This window comes from Garra rufa, chromosome 22, assembly GCF_049309525.1.
Source record: "Garra rufa chromosome 22, GarRuf1.0, whole genome shotgun sequence".
NCBI lineage: Eukaryota > Metazoa > Chordata > Actinopteri > Cypriniformes > Cyprinidae > Garra > Garra rufa.
The window spans coordinates 5,046,584-5,070,559 of record NC_133382.1 but is presented as its reverse complement, the minus strand read 5'-3'; positions in this window follow the sequence as shown (position 1 = coordinate 5,070,559).

Sequence of the window (23,976 nt, the reverse complement as noted above, 5' to 3'; positions counted from 1 at the left end):
TGTTGGGTTTGCATAAGGAGATTCACGCTCAGGTTTGTAATTAGCATCTGAACGGATCCAGGGGCATTTCTGAACTCGAAGCAACCACAACACCTGTAATTACATGTGGATCAAAACAGGCAGAGTTCTGTGAAGTCCTCAGCATCTAAAGCACTGTTTGACAGGGAGCAGGGTTGAACGCCTACAACCTGAAACGCTGCATCACAGAGGAGAATATAAATAACCAAATTAGTGGTTGAATTCAAAGAAAGTGGTGGGTAAAGTTTCATAACTGCAGATCCATGGCGGATTGCTCAAAAACCTCAGCAAAATGTACAATGGTAACCATAGTTTCTGCCTATAAATATAATCGCTTGTACTGTTCTTATGAAAAAATCTAACTAAATCTGAGCTGGGAAGCAATTTTTAGGTTGAAATCCATAAAAAAGTACAAACATTGTGTATTCTGTCTAAAGGGTTTTAAAGAATAGTTCATTCAGTTCAGTTGAGAAGACAAAAACTGTGTGTTACTCCATCATTTGCTCACTAATAGATCCTCTGCAGTGAATGGGTGCCATCAGAATGAGAGTCCAAACAGCGGATAAAAGCGTAACAATAATCCACAAGTAATTCACACCACTCCAGTCCATCAATTAACATCTTGAGAAGACAAAAACTGTGTGTTATTCCATCATTTGCTCACCAATGGATCCTCTGCAGTGAATGGGTGCCGTCAGAATGAGAGTCCAAACAGCTGATAAAAATATCACAATAATCCACAAGTAATTCACACCACTCCAGTCCATCAATTAGCATCTTGAGAAGACAGAAACTGTGTGTTACTCCATCATTTGCTCACTAATGGATCCTCTGCAGTGAATGGGTGCCATCAGAATGAGAGTCCAAACAGCAGATAAAAATATCACAATAATCCACAAGTAATTCATACCACTCCAGTCCATCAATTAGCATCTTGAGAAGACAAAAATTGTGTGTTACTCCATCATTTGCTCACTAATGGATCCTCTGCAGTGAATGGGTGCCATCAGAATGAGAGTCCAAACAGCGGATAAAAACGTAACAATAATCCACAAGTAATTCACACCACTCCAGTCCATCAATAAACATCTTGAGAAGACAAAAACTGTGTGTTATTCCATCATTTGCTCACCAATGGATCCTCTGCAGTGAATGGGTGCCGTCAGAATGAGAGTCCAAACAGCGGATAAAAATATCACAATAATCCACAAGTGATTCACACCACTCCAGTCCATCAATTAGCATCTTGAGAAGACAAAAACTGTGTGTTACTCCATCATTTGCTCACTAATGGATCTTCTGCAGTGAATGGATGCCATCAGAATGAGAGTCCAAACAGCGGATAAAAATATCACAATAATCCACAAGTAATTCACACCACTCCAGTCCATCAATTAGCATCTTGAGAAGACAAAAACTGTGTGTTATTCCATCATTTGCTCACCAATGGATCCTCTGCAGTGAATGGGTGCCGTCAGAATGAGAGTCCAAACAGCGGATAAAAATATCACAATAATCCACAAGTAATTCACACCACTCCAGTCCATCAATTAACATCTTGAGAAGACAAAAACTGTGTGCTATTCCATCATTTGCTCACCAATGGATCCTCTGCAGTGAATGGGTGCCGTCAGAATGAGAGTCCAAACAGCTGATAAAAATATCACAATAATCCACAAGTAATTCACACCACTCCAGTCCATCAATTAGCATCTTGAGAAGACAGAAACTGTGTGTTACTCCATCATTTGCTCACTAATGGATCCTCTGCAGTGAATGGGTGCCATCAGAATGAGAGTCCAAACAGCGGATAAAAAATCACAATAATCCACAAGTAATTCATACCACTCCAGTCCATCAATTAGCATCTTGAGAAGACAAAAACTGTGTGTTATTCCATCATTTGCTCACCAATGGATCCTCTGCAGTGAATGGGTGCCATCAGAATGAGAGTCCAAACAGCGGATAAAAATATCACAATAATCCACAAGTAATTCACACCACTCCAGTCCATCAATTAACATCTTGAGAAGACAAAAACTGTGTGCTATTCCATCATTTGCTCACCAATGGATCCTCTGCAGTGAATGGGTGCCGTCAGAATGAGAGTCCAAACAGCTGATAAAAATATCACAATAATCCACAAGTAATTCACACCACTCCAGTCCATCAATTAGCATCTTGAGAAGACAGAAACTGTGTGTTACTCCATCATTTGCTCACTAATGGATCCTCTGCAGTGAATGGGTGCCATCAGAATGAGAGTCCAAACAGCGGATAAAAAATCACAATAATCCACAAGTAATTCATACCACTCCAGTCCATCAATTAGCATCTTGAGAAGACAAAAACTGTGTGTTACTCCATCATTTGCTCACTAATGGATCCTCTGCAGTGAATGGGTGCCATCAGAATGAGAGTCCAAACAGCGGATAAAAACGTAACAATAATCCACAAGTAATTCACACCACTCCAGTCCATCAATAAACATCTTGAGAACACAAAAACTGTGTGTTATTCCATCATTTGCTCACCAATGAATCCTCTGCAGTGAATGGGTGCCGTCAGAATGAGAGTCCAAACAGCGGATAAAAATATCACAATAATCCACAAGTAATTCACACCACTCCAGTCCATCAATTAGCATCTTGAGAAGACAAAAACTGTGTGTTACTCCATCATTTGCTCACTAATGGATCCTATGCAGTGAATGGGTGCCATTAGAATGAAAGTCCAAACAGCGGATAAAAACGTAACAATAATCCACAAGTAATTCACACCACTCCAGTACATCAATTAACATCTTGAGAAGACAAAAACTGTGTGTTATTCCATCATTTGCTCACCAATGGATCCTCTGCAGTGAATGGGTGCCGTCAGAATCGGAGTCCAAACAGCGGATAAAAATATCACAATAATCCACAAAAAATTCACACCACTCCAGTCCATCAATTAGCATCTTGTGAAGCCAAAAACTGTGTGTTTGTACAATTCCATCATAAAGATGTTTTAATTTTAAATGGTTGCTTATGGTCAAAATACAATCATTTATCATCTATAACAAAGCTTCTTCTATAGTGAAAAAGTCTATCTTCTGTTGTCTCTCACATCAAAATCCACCCACATTTTTGCTGAAAGCTGTTTTGGACTCTTTTGGCTTTTTAAACGGTACTTGATCTATCTCTCCTGATTCAAACAAAATAACTTCCTAAATCGTTATTATGAATTATGGACTCGTATTTTAGTTGAAAACATCTTTTGGCTACACACATCTTTTGGCAACATGAGACATAAATTGATGGACTGGAGTGGTGTGTATTACTTGTGGATTATTGTGATGCTTTTATCAGCTGTTTGGACTCTAATTCTGACGGCACCCATTCACTCCAGAGGATCCATTGGTGAGCAAGTGATGCAATGCTGCACCTCTCCAAATCTGACAAAGAAACAAACTCATCTACATCTTGGACGACCTGAGGGTGAGTACATTTTCAGCACATTTTCATTTTTAGGTAAACAATTCCATTAACTTGAGAATGGCTTTTTAGAAAGTTATGCAAGAGATGCTGCAAAAGACATGAAGTGTGAGTGCACCAGTCTTAGACGTCCATTTAACATCTTTCCATAGAAAAACAATAGAAAAGCAGTGCAGTGAAGTGCAAAAACAGCCCTTCAGATGATATTCATTTAAGATTTTACAGTAGTATTTTGTAATTTTATTGCCTTGGGTGTTATTTCCATTTTATATTTATGCAGTTTAGTGAATCCATTAATACACACAGCTATGAGTATGAAAAACAGGAGTAATAGAGGAGATAGAAAGCGAGTGTTTGGCCTTGTAACAAAGTACTGGAGACAATAAGTTCGGTCATTTGAACGGCGCAGACAAATACTATTGTGATCCATAATGAATAAAGTTGCAAGAGTTGTCACTTTTGATTTGTGCATGAGAGTGCAGTTGTGCTCAGGTGGGTGAGAGCATTACTACAGATGACGCAGTCTGTGTTGTTAAAGTCAATGAAGGCAAAACCTATTGTTTTATCCCGAAGTAAAAGCACAAAAGGCCTAGCTAATGTTGCTGAAAAGAACCTACAAGGCCTTGAGCTAAAGAATAAGTTTGCATTGTTTCTCTGTGAAGGATGGCGGTGGGTAGTTGGTGACAACACACTTTTTGAGACATTTTTCTGTAATGGAAAAAGCTAAATATTGATTTACAGTAAACACACAAGATGAAGACACAAACTGCTGAGCCTCAGAAACAGTTGTAAGGTCATCGATCCCTCTAATCCTCCCTAAAGCCCTTAGATAAATTCAGGAATATTTGAGAGAAAACATGACATTTCCTGAAGGTCTCCTGGAGGGTTTAATCAAATCTCAGTTTCTGCAGACATCTTAGTCCTTTAAAAGGAAATAACGGTATTAGTGTTGTATATGCAGCTGTAAATACCAATGCTATATCATGACCAATTCATACGTATTTTATAAGGTAGCTTATATTCACTCATACGAAGTTAGAGGTAGATCATTCGTACTAATTCATACAAATTGGGGAAATCGTAAAATACGATTTATCAAAAATCGCACAAATGCGGTCATATAAGTGAGGTTGTACAAATTTTTACAAATTAGCTGCCTTGTAAAATATGTACAAATTGCCATGAGATGGGGTTGGCAAATACACTGCAAAAAAAATGCTTTTCTTACTTAGATTTTTTGTCTTGTTTCCAGCCAAAATATCTAAAAATTCTTAAATCAAAAACATTATTTTCTTGTTTTCCGAAAAAAAAAGAAGTAAAAATTAAGTGCATTTTTGCTTGAAACAAGCAAAATAATCTGCCAATGGGGTAAGAAAAATAATCTTGTTTTCTATTTTTGCTTACCCCATTGGCAGATTATTTAGCTTGTTCTAAGCAAAAACTTACTTAATTTTCACTTGTTTTTTCTGAAAACAAGAAAATTATTTTTACTTTTCTAGAAAATCCTTCTTGATTTAAGAATTCTTAGATATTTTGGCTGGAAACAAGAGAAAAAAAAACTACGTAAGAAAATAATTTTTTTGCAGTGTACAGGCTTTTTGGCTTGGAGAGAATAGCAAGTGGGTCAATGAGAAATAAATACATAATAAAGAAAAATAAAGCCTGTTCAGGATCTCACATACAATTCAGTGCTGTTTTTAGCAGAAATGAACACTAGTGGCAGTAAAACACCAACAACGACTTATTTTCATGATTCTTTGCACAATACTAAGTGATAAACTCACATAGATTTGTAAACGAATACATTTTTATGTTTGCATCATATAAGCAACTCCATATCTTTGACTTTTCTGACGTAGTAAACTTGCTCGCATTACAGCATTGCACTTGTGAATTGAAGCGCTCCTGTGAAACACAAGTCATGATAAAAGACCTCTGACTTAGTAGCAAGATAAAACGACACGGCTGCTTCAGAAAATGTGTTTTTAGCTCACATTTGCCTTTGTCAATGAGGTTTAAGGTCGGTTTAAGTGTATGTGGTGCATTATTTCAAATGAGATGGAGTTCTATTAATGTATTTACATTTGTTTAGTATCACAAATTACAAAGATTAATCACAAATATTAATTCACAAATATTAATTCAAGCATATAATTAATTTTGGGGAAAGCACCAAAGGAGAGTTTCACAACTAATCTTGACAGAAAATGACACTGACACAGTCATGGATATGTAGTGTTTTGGTTTTTGCATACTTTGTTTTTCAAATTAAGAATAATAATAAGCAGTGATAGTCATAATATGTTTTCCCACACTATGTTTTTTCTTTAAAAAAAAATTCAATCTTTGAATTGCCTTCTTTGTTCTTCATTATGATTTCAGAGGTCATACTAATATTAGTTAATAATATTAGACCATCCCCAAAATATACCAATGAAATTTGTGACCCTGGACCACAAAACCAGTCATAAGTTGCATGGGTATATTTGTAGCAATAGCCAACAATGCATTGAATGGGTCAAAATTATCTATTTTTTTATCCTAAAATCATTAGTCTATTAAGTAAAGATCATGTTCCATGAAGATATTTAGCAAATTTCCTACCGTAAATATACCAAAACGTAATATGCATTGCTAATAACTTGGACATTTGGACAACTTTAGAGGTGATTTTTTTGCACCCTCACATTCCAGATTTGCAAATAGTTGTATCTTAGCCAAATATTGTCCTCTAAGGAAAGCTTATTAATTCAGCTTTCAGATAATGTATGAATCTCAATTTCAAAAAACTGACCCTTGACTGGTTTTGTGGTCCAGGGTTACATTTGATTCAGAAATTAAAGACATGCTGGTCATCAAACATGTATATTTTAGTTGTTGCATGTATGAACCAAATTATAATGTATTTTTGAATAAATGAGTAAGTCTGACACACAAACAGTCTTATATCACTGACCCAGATACCAGGAAATTCTGTTACTTGAACAGATTATGTGAAGATGATTTTTCATGCTAGATTTAAGCATAACCAATCAAATAAAACAATGACCATACACTATTCGATGTATCATTATTTAAAATCAGCATTAAAAATAATAGCGGCACATTGTGCATGTCACCAGTCTGGCCTCATTAATGAATATTATATATGAGATTGAGGAGATGGGGTTTTTTTACATGCCAGCTCCTCATCATTTGGGATTCACCCTCAGAAACTTGGAAAAAAAAGTTGAGTTGAAAGAGAATCTCCTCCTAAGTGAATCCTTGCAGTCCCTGAGCACTGAGAGAGAAAGACGCACAGAAGCGCTTCATTAACAGCGGCGACATGATTCTCTTTGTGTGGGGGTTACCACTGTCTCTCTGACGTTCTCAAAAAACTCAAGCCACGTCTCATACACACCCTAAGGATGCACTTTAAAGCTTCAGTTTTACAGTGGGTTTCAAACAGAGGAATAAGGAAGAAGAATATTCTCGACTCGAGTCAATATGGCTGATTTGTGCTCTAATTTTAATATAGTACGAAGTTGAAAAGTAGAGTAAGACTTTGCATGGAAATATTAAACAATTACTAGAGGTGAGCACTGAAAAGGCCCGATTAGACAGTAGTTGATGGATACAGCCTACTACTATAGAAACACCAATGTTATTGGTACTTATAAGAAGAGAGATCATTAGATTTCTGAGCTAACATGTTGGACTTTATGTACATTAAAGAAATGTCCTTACCAATATTAATAATAATAATATTTATTTTTTCCAAGTAACTAGTAAAGTAGTGCATTACTTTTTAATTGACAAGAAAACATCTGAGTTACTTTTTCAAATAAGTAACGCCGTAATGTGAACATGCAAAAATCCCACTCACTAAAAAACAGATACAGTATTCTTCAAAATGAATAAAAGCAGTTAAATTCAATGCAAACTTGCAATAATTAAATATGTTAAATAATACAAATATCCTTTATGTATTTAATCCCATTTTATTAACCGATGTCTTTGCTGATCCAATTCATCTAATAAGCAAAAATTACTCAAGAGTTGACATTTTTTCTTCTGCAGTCTACTGTACAGACATGATTTACTTTTCTGTAAAGGTCATTGCACACTGAGTCTGAACTCTTCATCCAAATTTTTCGCACGTAAAAAAATAAATACGACCTCACGTTATGTCAAAGACGTTTGCACACTGCCTCCTGCCGAAACTTTTGTCCGTCAAAAAAAGTTCGGATCAGGTTTGATTTTCCCTCTGTAGAAAGCAATTTGACAGGAAAAGGGTTGACAAATGCGAAAAAATGAAAAAACGCATACGAAAATTTCAGACTCAGTGTGCAATGACCTTAAGCTTGAGGCTTTTGGTGTGAAAAGGCTTTTACATTTGCCAAAAATAGAACTTTTTATATTTTTTCCTTTTTTTTTTTCTTTTCCTTTATTAATCCCAGAGGGGAAATTCTTGACCTCTACAGAAAAGTAAATCATGTCTGTACAGTAGACTGCAGAAGAAAAAATGTCAACTCGAGTAATTTTTGCTTATTAGATGAATTAGATCAGCAAAGACATCGGTAAATAAAATGGGATTAAATACATAAAGGATATTTGTATTATTTAACATATTTAATTATTGCAAGTTTGCATTGAATTTAACTGCTTTTATTCATTTTGAAGAATACTGTATCTGTTTTTTAGTGAGTGGGATTTTTGCATGTTCACATTTATTCTAGAACTAAAGTAAAATCTTACAATTTCTCTCAACAAAAACAAACAAGCCCAGATTTAAAAAGTAATGCAAAAGTAATGTAACACATTACTTTCCATAAAAAGTAACTAAAAAATGTAATTAGTTACTTTTTTAGGGATTAACTCAACTTTCCCCAACACTGGTCCTTATAATATTGAGTATCCAAATTAAAAACAGTATTCTGTTATCTGCAAACTAATTGATTTGCTTTAGGAAAAAAAATGCTATTCACAATAAATAAAAACACAAAGATGGAATTGTTTGCAGCTTTTTCTATGTGTTGTTGATTGTCTTTGCCAGGACCTTTTGCCAGCTTTTGATGGGATGATGTGAAACAAGTACAATATATCACAATGATTTGTGTTGCATAAAGGACAACATTTCAAAGATTTCCATTGTCTGCCAGCTTGGATGTAAAGGCTCAAACTAATCTTTACAAAACAACAGTAATTTCAGAAACCAGACAGACCTGTCAACTCTCCAGATCCTTTCTGACATATACATATACTCTCTTTTCTACCTCTTATTTCCTTTCGAAAGAGAAAGACAGATGGAATAACAAAAGTGCTGTTAAATTTAATGAGAATTAACTGTAAGCATCCACTCTTAAAAATAAAGGTGCTTCACGATGCCATAGAAGAACCTTTTTGTCTAAATGGTTCCGTAAAGAACCTTTAACATCTGAAGAACCTTTTGTTACACAATAATAATAATGAACTACCACACTAGACTAAGCACTAATACCTACTAATTCATTAATCAGACTTTTTGGTTATTCATTAATGACAGAATAGTATTCTAAAATTTTCCCATGATTTTTTACCCCAAACTTTTAGGTGCATATGCTCAGATCAATAAGGCCTATAATCAAGCCGTTCCAAAAAGAATGCAAAGTGCAAACTGACAAACAGATTTGGTCCAAGATTCCGTGATAATTTTCTGTTGCATAATGAAAGATTTGCAAGCAATTTTGACCAGAAACACCAAAGTAGGTAGGGGATTTTCAGTATAGCACAAGAGTTACTGAAATATCATTATAAAAATGCCTTCCCATGAGCCCTGAAGTGTTTTCACCATATATCTTAAAGTGAATTTCATAGAGAAGGAAGAAAAGAAAACGACATCGTCTGATGTTTGCCACTACCCCAGTACATGATAATTTGTGTCATTGTGTCAAACTCACATTGTGTATCTTAGTGCCTTTGAATGGCTTCGATGCAACACAGCTGCCGCTGAAGTCGGTCTAGTCATAAAGCACATCTCCTGCCAGCAAAGCTCAAGTAGATGACAGGTATTACCAGGGATGATTTACCCGAAGAATAATTGAGCATGCAAGATTGATGTTTTGCAGATGTGTCCCCTTCCGTTCATCTGTATGCATTCTATCACGCCGTTATCGGATGCATAAGCGATAAGCAGCAGAGCGCAGTATTCCAGCAATGCAGCTCCGCTCACGTCTTCAGTATATACGTGCTCGTGTTGAAAGCGAATGGCCTAATTATAGGCGTGTGGCGGGAACGTCTGCACAATGACAAGGTGTCAGCGCATATTGACTGCTGGGCTCCTTCGCCTTTTTTTAATCAATTACAATTTCCCTAAAGCCGCTTGTCTCCTTAGTCTGCCGGTTAATAGAGAAGTCACTTCAGACGAGGCCATCTGTTGCATAGCTAAACAGACTCTACCTGAGGCTCATTTTGCACCATGCCTTTGCTCTTTGTCTCTGACATTTTAACATTCATTATAATGCTGAGGCGTACAGATGACTTAAAGGTGCTCCGAGTTGGATTAAACCCAGAGAAAAGCACTCACTGCTCTTTTATAACCTACTTCCTCTGATTTATTTTTATGCACTTTTGATTGAATAATGCACACTAGCCACAGCACAATCTATTGTAGGCCTGTTGACATTTTGAGTGTGTTTTTAACACACTTTATACGTCCAACACAAGGTCAGTTAGTCTCATAAAATATCATATAATTTGACACTGTAAAATCTTGTGTGGTGTGACAAGACCATACATTTGTGAATTAAAATGATAAGTAATTTTTAGTGGTCGACGATATATCATCACGATGTATCACCAATGCAGATATATCGGTTAATATTTGGCATATTTTAGACATTGTAAATTATCATGGGGTGTGACAAGACCACAATATTTTGTGGTCAACCGATGTATCACCAATGCAGATATATCGGTTGATATTTGGCATTTTTTAGACATTGTAAATTTTCATGGGGTGTGACAAGACCACAATATTTTGTGGTCAACCGATGTATCACCAATGCAGATATATCGGTTAATATTTGGCATTTTTTAGACATTGTAAATTGTCATGGGGTGTGACAAGACCACAGTATTTTGTGGTCAACCGATGTATCACCAATGCAGATATATCAGTTAATATTTGGCATATTTTAGACATTGTAAATTATCATGGGGTGTGACAAGACCACAATATTTTGTGGTCAACCGATGTATCACCAATGCAGATATATCGGTTGATATTTGGCATTTTTTAGACATTGTAAATTGTCATGGGGTGTGACAAGACCACAGTATTTTGTGGTCAACCGATGTATCACCAATACAGATATATCGGTTAATATTTGGCATTTTTTAGACATTGTAAATTATCATGGGGTGTGACAAGACCACAATATTTTGTGGTCAACCGATGTATCACCAATACAGATATATCGGTTAATATTTGGCATTTTTTAGACATTGTAAATTATCATGGGGTGTGACAAGACCACAATATTTTATGGTCAACCGATGTATCACCAATGCAGATATATCGGTTAATATTTGGCATTTTTTTAGACATTGTAAATTATCATGGGGTGTGACAAGACCACAATATTTTGTGGTCAACCAATGTATCACCAATGCAGATATATCAGTTAATATTTGGCATTTTTTAGACATTGTAAATTATCATAGGGTGTGACAAGACCACAATATTTTGTTGTCAACCGATGTATCACCAAAGCAAATATATCGGCTGACATGTGCCATGTTTTTGACATTGTAAATTATCATGGGGTGTGACAAGACCACAATATTTTGTGGTCAACCGATGTATCACCAATGCAGATATATCAGTTAATATTTGGCATTTTTTAGACATTGTAAATTATCATGGGGTGTGACAAGACCACAATATTTTGTGGTCAACCGATGTATCACCAATGCAGATATATCGGTTAATATTTGGCATTTTTTAGACATTGTAAATTGCCATGGGGTGTGACAAGACCACAGTATTTTGTGGTCAACCGATGTATCACCAATGCAGATATATCGGTTAATATTTGGCATATTTTAGACATTGTAAATTATCATGGGGTGTGACAAGACCACAATATTTTGTGGTCAACCGATGTATCACCAATGCAGATATATCGGTTGATATTTGGCATTTTTTAGACATTGTAAATTTTCATGGGGTGTGACAAGACCACAATATTTTGTGGTCAACCGATGTATCACCAATGCAGATATATCGGTTAATATTTGGCATTTTTTAGACATTGTAAATTGTCATGGGGTGTGACAAGACCACAGTATTTTGTGGTCAACCGATGTATCACCAATGCAGATATATCGGTTAATATTTGGCATTTTTTAGACATTGTAAATTATCATGGGGTGTGACAAGACCACAATATTTTGTGGTCAACCGATGTATCACCAATGCAGATATATCGGTTGATATTTGGCATTTTTTAGACATTGTAAATTGTCATGGGGTGTGACAAGACCACAGTATTTTCTGGTCAACCGATGTATCACCAATGCAGATATATCGGTTAATATTTGGCATTTTTTAGACATTGTAAATTATCATGGGGTGTGACAAGACCACAATATTTTATGGTCTACCGATGTATCACCAATGCAGATATATCGGTTAATATTTGGCATTTTTTTAGACATTGTAAATTATCATGGGGTGGGACAAGACCACAATATTTTGTGGTCAACCAATGTATCACCAATGCAGATATATCAGTTAATATTTGGCATTTTTTAGACATTGTAAATTATCATAGGGTGTGACAAGACCACAATATTTTGTTGTCAACCGATGTATCACCAAAGCAAATATATCGGCTGACATGTGCCATGTTTTTGACATTGTAAAATATCCTGCCGTGTAAGAAGACCATATATTTTTTGCTCAACTGATATATCGCCAATGCAGATAAATCGGCCAATATTTGCCAATTTTTGACATTGTAAAATGTCATGCAGTGTGAAAAGGTCATGTTATTTAGCAGTCAACCGATATATTGCCAGTGCAGATACATCGGCTGATATTTGCTTCTTTTTTGACATTGTAAAATGTTATGCAGTGTGACAAGACCACAGTATTTTGTGGTCAACTGATAAATCGCCAGTGCAGATATATTGGTCGATATTTGGCATTTTTTTGACATTGTAAATTGTCATTTGGTGTGACAATACCATGTTATTTAGTAGTCAACAGATATATTGCCAGTGCAGATATATCGGCTGATATTTGCCTTTTTTGACATTGTAAATTATCATGGGGTGTGCCAAGACCACAATATTTAGTAGTCAACTGATGTATCATAAATGCAGATTTCTCGAGTTCGCCCTTACATCTAATCTGCTTGAGCGAGCATTAAGCATATTTTGGCGTGCTGTCCGGGGGAAGGGTTCCGGGCCGGAATACAGGCCGGAACCAGAGAACTCCCCCTGCTAGTGTAGGATCGAAACAGATTAGAAGTGGGGAGTAGGGGTGGAGGAGGGATGCCAAGAAACTATCGCTGGATGGAGGTAAGACGGCTGGTAATATATAGAGGATGCGCTGATTGAATGATTGGTTAAACAGGTTGCACCTGTGCCGAATGGGTTGATTATCTGATCGTGCTCCTCCTGAACCTTGTTTAATCAAACATCATATGTCGGCTAATATTTGTTATTTTTTAGACATAGTAAATTGTCATGTGGTGTGACAAGACCACGGTATTTAGTGGTCAACCCATGTATCACCAAAGCAAATATATCGGCTGACATTTGCCATGTTTTTGACATTGTAAAATGTCATGCGGTGTGACAAGACCACATTATTTATGTTGACCAATATTTGTCATTTTTTGACATTGTAAAATATCATGCTGTGTAACAGGACCATGATATTTAGAGGTTAACTGATATATCGCCAGTGCAGATACATCGGTAGATATTTGGCATTTGTTTGACATTGTAAAATGTCATGACGTGTGACAAGACCACAATATTTAGTGTTCAACCAATATATCAGAAATGCATTTATGTTGCCCAATATTTGTCATGTCGTGTGACAGGACCACAATATTTAGTGGTCAACTGATATATCGCCAGTGCCGATATACTGGTCAATATTTTTTTTGCATTTTAAAATGTCATGCGGTGTGACAAGACCACAATATTTAGTGGTCAATCAATATATATTGCCAATGCAGTTATATTTTTTGACACTGTAAAATGTCATGCAGTGCCACAGGACTACAGTATTTAGTGGTCAACCGATATATTGCCAGTGCAGTTATATCATATTTGATTTTTTACATTGTAAAATGTCATGCGGTGTGACAATACCACAATATTTAGTTGTCAACCAGCTGATATTTGCCTTTTTTTGACATTGTAAAATTACATGCGGTGTGACAAGACCACAATTTTTAGTGGTCAACCAATATATTGCCAATGCAGATATATCAGCAGATATTTGGCATTTTGTTTCATTGTAAAATTTCATGTGGTATGAAAAGACCATTTACTGATATTAGTGGTAATATACTGATATATCACCAATACTGATATATATGGCGTTTTGTAAATTATCTGCATCATCCAATTAGTTTTCCTGTTTGGCCAATAAGTGTTGAAAATAGGACCTTTATTTTGATAGCTCTAAAAAATACCAGCGTAGACACAAAACCTCAAATTGTCTTTGTTTAACAGTCCTGTCTAAATTATTAGACAGAAATGTTTAAACAAAGAAATTAAATGGAATATGAAAAAGTATTATTGCGTTTTACTTTCTATTATTAATAATGTAAAGGCAATCTGCATTATACTTTCTCATATATACTGCCGGCATTAAGGAAATACACATTTTCATTTAATACACATCAATACATAGAATTTAAACATCTTTGAAAATCTAAAAAATATTTGATTCCACAAACCACACAAACTGGATCCAGCTGTTAAATTAGCAAATTCTGAGATATAAACTGCTCGATATAAACTCAAAATCAGGAAAGGTCTTCGAGCTGGGATTCAAACGTCAGTGCACACCTATTGGACTATCAGCGCCAACATGGTATAAACATTTTTTAAACCGAAATGAGTACAAAGAGTACGTTTTTAACATTTTTGTCCTAAAATATTTCCTTTTATTTACAATTTATGCTCTTATCTGACATTAATGTTATTAAATAAGGGTGGAAAATTGAGTTTCTTTTATGATAGTGACAGAACAGGAATAGTCAGATGTTATATTATAATATACTGAAATGATTTAAATACAGCAGTTATTCAGAGTGCAAATGAGTGATGAATGAATACTGCATACCCCATATTGTTGTATGTCTGCATAATTAAGGGATTATAATGTGAGCATAATCAACCATTCCAAAACACACTTTCTCTCAGAGACACACAAAAACAAAAACCTTTAACTCCCCCTTAAAAATGTAGTAAACATCCAGTGAGTTCTGTTTGGGCCTGAAGGAGAGTAATATGTAAGCTGAGAAGAGAAGTGAAGATTGATCACACATTTTTCTACAGTATTACGGAAATATTCTTGCAGGACAAAGCAAAAACTCTGACATTAAATTGTTCAAAGAACCATCTTACCCTACAAAATCCTTTTTATAGTACCAAGAGATGCTCTTCCGCCAAGGCATTTGTCTGTGTGTGACATCTCTGATCAATCAATGGAAATTTTCCATGCTCTTGCCAGGAAGAAATCAGGGACAAAGTTTATGTTAAATTCTGCTCGTGTACTCAGAGTCAGCTCAGCGTGAAAGTGCAGGTCTGACCTTGTGTTTCGACCCCATTACTTACAGACCTTCAAACTTACAGGACTGACGGCAGGAGGCGTTGCATTCAGCTGCCATCCTCTCCTGCTCAGATACACTTACACTACTGATGGAACTGTTAAAACTCTCCATCACCTCCGTAAAGCCGTTAACCCTGGGTCATTCTTTACCCTGGGGTATAAACTCGAAATCTGGGTTATCATTTTTCCATCTCCTACAGTCAGCCTTAGGTAGTTATTAATCTTGAGTAGTCAGCTCTCCAGATTTCTACAGACACTACTTTTTTCTTTTTACTGGTTTAACATTTTAAATCACTATACAAAGCAGGTATAACTCAACATTTACCTGGTCAGAAAGGTACTAACCAGGTTAAGTAAAGGAGGGTCATGTATCATTAGGAACTGAATGTAAAATCCTATTAAATTCCAATATCAATTCCTAAATTTAATTGAGGTAGCAAACAGGATTGTAAGGAGGTATAACTGAAATGAGTTGAAACTCCAAGATGATCTGTAATTATGGCAGTAATGATAAAAATGAAATGAAAGTTTATATGGTTTTTGGACAGAGAATTAAGGATGGATGGATGAATAGATAAATGAAAAGATGGTCCGATGGATGGAAAGACAAAAAGATGAATGTACTTTTGATGGATGGATGGATGAATGGATGGACAGACAAATGGATTAATGATAAATGGTTGAATGGATGGATAAAATATTTGTGGAAATTTTAAATCCTGAAAAGTTTGAAGGTTTTCATGCTTTATGGACAAAGAGAATAAATGATAGATGGACAGATAAATGGATGGATTGATAATAGATGGTTGGATGGATGGAAGGATGAACAGATGGATTGATGATAGATGGACGGATGGATGGTTGAATGGAAGGATTGATGATAAATGGTCAGATGTATGGATAGATGGATGGATTGATGATAGATGTCAGATGGATGAATGGAAGGATTTATGATAGATGGTTGGATGGATGGATGAACAGAGGGATTGATGATAGATGGTCTGATGGATGGATGAATGGATGAATGGATGGATGGACGGATGGATTAATGATAGATGGTCAGATGGATGGATGAACAGATGGATTGATGATAGCTGGTCGGATGGATGGATGGATGAACAGATGGACTGATGATAGATGGTCGATTGGATGGATGGATGAACAGATAAGATTGATGATAGATGGTCGAATGGATGGATGGGTGAACGGATGGTTTGATAATAGATGGTCGAATGGATGGATGGATGAACATAGACTGATGATAGATGGTCGAATGGATGGATGGATGAATGGATAGATTGATCATAGATGGTCAGATGGATGGATGGATGAACAGATAGACTGATGATAGATGGTCGAATAGATGGATGAACGGATGGATTGATCATAGATGGTCAGATGGATGGATGGATGAACGGAAGGATGATTGGTCAGATGGAAGAATGGATGGGTGGACAAACATAAGGATAGATGATTGGTCAGATGGATGGATGGATGGACAGATGAACAAATTGATGAAAGATGAAAGGATGTATGAACATAAGGATGACTGGCCAGATGGATGGTCGAATGGATGGATGGACAGACAGATTGATGATAGATAGTTGGTTGGATGGATGGATGGATAGACAGATTAACAGATTGATAAAGGATGGATGAATGGATGGACGAACATAAGAATAGATCATTGGTCAGATAGAAGGAAGGACGAACAAAAAGGGTTGATGATTTGTCAGATGGAAGTATAGATGGATGGTCAGATGGTTGAATGGATGGATGAACATATGGATAGATAATTGGTCAGATGGAAGTATAAATGGATGGTTGAATGTATGGATGACAGACGAACAGATTTATAAATGGATGGATGTAGGATAGATGGATGGATGAACATAAGGATAGATGATTTGTCAGATAGAATGATAGATGGATGAATGGATGGATGGATGAACGGATTGATGATTGATGGATGGATGGACAGACAGATGAATGGATGGATGGTAGAATGGATTGAAGATAGATGGATGAACGATAGGTAGATAGATAGATAGATAGATAGATAGATAGATAGATAGATAGATAGATAGATAGATAGATAGATAGATAGATAGATAGATAGATAGATCTAAGAACATTTAAGAACACATCTGTAATTTTTTTAAAGATTTTATTGTGATAGGAGAGATCAGAAATGACAGGAAGTGAAGTTGGAGAGAGATGGGGTGGGATCGGGAAAGGTCTTTAAGCCTGAGGTCGGGATTTGAACACGGGACGCAATGGCGCTGTATGTCGGCGTGCTGCCCACAAGGCTATCGGCGCCGACACATCTGTAATTTTTAATGAATCAAATTTAAATTCAGCCCACAGATTACTGACAAGCGCTAATCCAAATTAACAAGTCTCCAATATGGAATATTTGCGAGAGAGATGTGCATCAATATTGCAAGAGGTCATTTTAGCCTCCTTAACGGTGCTGCCCTCTTTATGTCTGAAGACGGAGGCTATTTTCTCCTGCGCACGGGAAATAGAAAGCTATTCTCATCTCGGCATTTCCTGGGCTGATACCTATGGACAAACCTGTCTGCAGGTGTCATGTGTTCCTCTCAGTGGTGGACAGCTGATGTGCTGGAGGCTGACATGCTGAATAATTGATGCTCTTGAGTTAGTATGTTCAGGTAAGCCAGCAGAGGAGTATTAAAGGTCTGGGCTCCTGCTGCCTGTACATGTAAAGGATAAGAGGACTAAAGCCGTGAGGGACATTAGCATTTCACAGACACGTGAACGCATTACTGGTAGTCTACCAGTGGATTTTTCTTCTCATTTTTTTTCAGTTGCCTGCATGAAAAATGTATTAGAATGTGCATGTGTAAAACTCAGTGGGATTCGCTTTTGTTTATGGCTGCTATTGACCACGGGATAATGATAAAAGCTAATGAGAAAAGAGTGTGAAACAGCTTAGAGGCTTTTTGAAATGAGTTTGCACAACAGTTCCTATTACATTACATTACAAATGCACACTCATTTTTTATTCATTTAGTTCCTTTTTTATTTTATTTATTTATTTTTGCAATTGCCTGTTCTTCATCTTTGGATGCTTGTGTCTTTCAATAAATCTCAAGAATCTGGACAGGGTGTCACAGCATCTATGGCACTGTAGCATTCCCTTTTGCCAAAAAAAAAAAAAAAAAAAAATCAACACCCATAATGCACAAAATACTAAGAGCTGTCAAGAGTCCACTGGATCATGCAAAATGAAGAGTTTTGCATCATCCAGTGAACAAATAAATAGGAATATCTGCAGGTAATGCTGAGAAAGAGTTTACTGACATTGCTGCAGTATAAAGCTGGTTGAAAATCTGCAGAATTATTGTTTAGAGCTAATACATCCAATTATACATTCAAGTATTTTGGCACAAATGCATGAAGATGACTTTTTATGTCCAATGTAAAATTTGATGTCCAATTAAAATCCCGGAGAAAGCCACTGAACTATGGCAAACAGCCAACTCCCTGAACCCATGCAAATTGTTCCTGGGCTCTAAGACTTTTTTTTTTACAACACAGAGAATCTGGATACAGCAGGTTTAAAAAGAAAGAAGAACGTGATTCAGATGTTCTCTGTGATAAACAGATGTGTGTCTCGTTTTATTAATTTGAACAGGTATAAATTGATTGTCCCAGAACAGGTTAATGGAATCATCATTTCCTGTGTGAAATCTAATTTATTATTAGGAAGTGCTGTGTGATTACATGACTTGCCTCAGGTCTGAAATCTGATATTTCGCATAAATCTTGCATAATATTTCAAAAGAGGAACAAAATTTCATTTTGCACCCATTTGGTCCCATTGCATCCCATCGCAATGGCTCATTATTTAAAGGAGTAATGATATGCATTTTTTTGCAACAAAAAAGGTCCAATATTGGTAAAAAATAAAAAACAGATTTTCAACCCTGTTAAGTGAAAAACACTCATTTTACTTCCAGAAACAGAAGCAAATGCTCACTGCTGTGACTGGCTGACAGTGATTCAACTCAAACACACATTTCTGATTTGGGTTTTTGGTTATTGGGTTATTATCAACTCTCAAACAATGATATGCTGGTTTGACATTTTTATTACAATCACACTCAAAGACTAAAAAATAAATCTACTTGAGTTTCCTTGGAGGATTAAATGCTCAGTGCTGCCATCTTTCAATAGAAGACATTGTAAAAAATGTGAAATAAACAAATAATAACTTTATCTCTCAGTCACTCAGGCACGTAATTAAAACTAAACTTCAGCCATGCATTTCTGGTATCTTTAAACTCTCATAAAAAGGTACAAAAGCTGACACTGGGATGGTATCTTTTCAAAAGGCACACATTTGTACACTACCAGTCAAAAGTTTTTTATGTTTTTTAACTAAGTCTTTTTCTGCTTACCAAGCCTACATTTATTTAATCCAAAGGAGAGCAAAAACAGTAAAATTCTGAAATAATTTTACTATATAAAATAATAATTTTCTACTTGAATATATTTTAAAATGTTATTGATTCATGTGAATTAAAAGCTGATTTTTTTTTTAGCATTATTACTACATGATCCCTCAGAAATTATTCTAATATACTGATTTGCTGCTCAAAAAAAAAAAACATTTATTACTATTTGTATTATGTTGAAAACAGCTGAGTACATTTTTTTCAGGTTTGTTTATTATAACATATTATAACATTATAAATGTCTTTATGATCGATTTTAAGCATCCTTGCTAATATAGACTGGAGTAATGGTGTTGAAAACTTAGCTTTGATCCCAGGAATAAATTTCATTTTAAAATATACCCAAATAGAAAACAGCAGTAAAAATATTTCTAAATGTTACTTTTTTGGTGTACTTTGGATCAAATCAATACAGGCTTGGTGAGCAAAAGAGACTTTTTTAAAATAAAAACATTAAAAATCTCACTGTTCAAAAACATTTGACTGGTAGTGTACTGGAGTTTCCTCCAAGGATAAAATGCTCAGCACTGCTGTATCTTTCAATAAAAGATATTGTGTGTTTAGAATAATTCACAGAAGAGTCAGGTGTGAAATGAACAAATACAAACTTTATCCTTTAGCCACTCGGGCACGTCATTAAAAATAAACTTTAGCCATGCATTTCTGATATCTTTATAGTCTGAGGAAAAGGTACAAAAGCTGACATTGGGATGATATCCTTTATAAAGGTACACATTTATACCTTATTTACTTCTAAGGGACTATTTTACTACATTAAGGGTACATATTGACACCTACAGTGTGCATATTCATGTCTAAATGGTATATTTTAATACCATTTAGTGACAGCTATTGTACCTTTTTTTCTGAGAGTGTAGGAAGGCTATGCAGAGTTTTTGGAGGTGCAGTTTAAGTTTGACGCTCTTACTCGACATCTTGTGATTGACGGACAGAGATAAGTTGTTCCACCTTAAAGGAGTAGTTCACTTTCAGAACAAAAATGTATAGATAATGTATAGATAATGTACCCCCTTGTCATCCAAGATGTTCATGCCTTTCTTTCTTTAGTCGTAAAGATGTTTTTTGAGGAAAACATTTAAGGTTTTCTCTCCATATAATGGACTTCTATGGTGCCCCCAAGTAGGAACTTTCAAAATGCAGTTTAAATGCAGCTTCAAAGGGCTTCAAAGCCAGCCGATGAAGAAGGGTCTTATCTAGTGAAACGATCAATTATTTTCTAAAAACATTTACAATTGATATACTTTTTAATCTCTAAACTGAGTACACACAGAACTAGACAAGACAAGCATTTGAGGTTAAAAAGTATATAAATTGTAATTTTTTATTTTTTTTTAGAAAATAACCAATCGTTTTGCTAGATAAGACCCTTCTTTCCTCGGCTGTGATTGTTCAGAGCCCTTTGAAGCTGTCACACCCCCGGACTTTCTTGTTGGTTTTTCCCATTTTCCCCCGCAGTTCTGAGTGTTTTTGGTTTCTCCCTTATTGTCTGCACCTGTGTTTGTAATTAGTCTGTCTATTTAAGGTGTGTGTTTTTCCCAGTACTCTTGTCGGTCTTTAATGTTATATGGATGTTTTCCCCTGGTGTTCCTGTGTCTGCCTGTATTCCGTTGGATTTATTAAATATACGTCTTTTATTTACGTCGTTGTTCGTGTGTTTCTGCCTGCATCGTGACAGAAGCTGCATTTTGGAAGTTCAAACTCGGGGGCACCATAGAAGTCCATTATATGGAGAGAAATCCTGAAATGTTTTCCTCAAAAAACATAATTTCCTTATGACTGAAGAAAGAAAGACATGAACATCTTGGATGTACAAGGGGGAGAACATTATCTGTCAATTTTTGTTCTGAAAGTGAACTACTCCTTTAATTACTTTCGTTTCAGAAGGGTTTGATTCTCCATTTCATGACCCCTTTTAGTTAAAACACATGTTTGTGCACCGCATCAGACAGTCTGGCTAATGGTAGACAGACAAGACACATTTGTACTACAACTTCCCACTTGCCTATTGATGATTTGTTCGCGTCTGCTGGGCACGAGACAAATGCTGGAAGAAAAGAAGAATTGAATTCTGTGCCACGACTCTATATAATGATGATGAACACCGGTATCAATCGCGGGTCATCGGAGACATATCCAGATCCTCAAAAAATGGCAGCATATTGATTTCCTGTTTTCAAATGTCTCTGGCACTTAGCACTCTGCCATTATCCCCAATTTAAATTAGGAGCTGTCATAGCACGCAATGGATCATTCTTGCGGGACAGTCGTAGTAAAGCGAAGCCAGTGCTGTAAGTCTGACTGTTGACTTTGAAACTGTTTTCAGGGAGGGATGTCATCCTCGGCTAGGTCAGAAAACACATCAGAGGGCTCTGGTGCCTCTATGGATGATTAGCTCTAGAATTGGTTAACTGACATCCATTTTGTAGGAGATCAAACCGGCAGATTCCCTCATTAGCGCCGGAGCTGTATAGCCCGTGTGACTCTGGGGTTAATGTTGATGCTCAGAGACCGGCTTCCTCCATTATCATGTGGTTGTTCATCATTAGCCAGACCTGCCTTGTGTTTAAAACCAAGCCTCCATTTATAGGTCGAACAGCACCTGTACCTTGTGCTCTGGTGACCTGGAAGGTATAATGAAAAGTGTCTGGAGGTAAAAGAACTCTCTCTTTGCTAGAGAAAACCATTGGGAATTCAGCACGGTTTCAGGTGAGCTGCTTGACTAACCAGACTGGATCATCCTACTTGTTACTGACCTTTAATCTGTCTATTTCTGTCAATTTCTAACATTAGTATGCGCTACTGATCAATGCTGAATCAAAAAAGCTCACTTTTGGCTCCATATGACTTTCTCCACTGATGACCATTCAAATGTGTATTCTGATGAAATATTTTGCAAGCAACATGTATATCGCTAATATTTCAGTGTTGTAGATGTTTTTTTAAGTGCCAGCTTTTAAAAGCGTAGAACTGGTTTATATAATATTTATGTCATTTGAATAATTAATTTTATATAACAGAAATTAGTCACAGCTTGGGAAAGTTGCTAGTGAAGGCTTGACTATATGCTCCGGTGGTTTCATCAGTCAATGAATGATATCCTGCAGCTCCACAAAAATTAATCACATGACATTCATGCCTTATTATCCTGGTGTCATACAGACCAATCACTTCTGCTTACCAAGGCTGCAGTTATTTAATCAAAAATACAGTAAAAATAGTCAAATATTATTAGAATTTAAAATGGGTGCTCGCTGCAGAGCCATATGGGAGGAGCTGGAGCTCCAGGTAATGGGTGGAGATAGACACCTAACCACACCCTAACCCTACCCCTTACCCTATCCCTAACCTTAACTCCACCCATTTGTTCACTTAGAGGTGGAGCTGGACATCAAGAGAGGTAGAGCTGGAGGCCATTTGGCTCTGCAGTGAGCAGTACTTGGCTTTCTATGTGCATATATTGTAAAATGTACAGTTGACGTCAAAAGTTTACATCCCCCTTTCAGAATCTGCAAAATATTATTTTACCAAAATAAGATGGATCATACAAAATGAATGTTATTTTTTATTTAGTACTGACCTGAATAAGATATTTCACATAAAATATGCATTACATATACTTATATATAAAATATACATTACATATAATCCACAAGAGAAAATTCTTTGGCTTTCCAGCATTTTTGTGTATGAACAACTCTTGAACCCTTTCCAACAATGACTGTATGGTTTTGAGATCCATCTTTTTACACTGAGGACAATTGAGGAACTACAGAAGGTTCAGAAGGTTCAAACGCTCACTGAAGCTTCAGAAGAAAACACAATGTATTACAGTTTTTTACAGACGCTAGGACACATTTCTCAATACTTAGGTCACTTTTGCAAAACTCTTCACACAGTGAGCACAACAGAAGACTATGTGGGCTAAACTGAGGATCAGTTATCATTGTTTTGGCACAAAATGCATTCAATGACTACATCTCTCAAATTTCATGAATTCTTTTCTCACTCAGACATAACAACTGCCAAAAATCTTTGTACGTACAGAATGCGAGTAGATTAGCATTACTATTGTATCTGTATCAGTGGATGGTGTGTATACAAATTCTTGTATTTTGGAATTACTTAGTGCAAAAAAAAAAAAAAAATAAACAATATA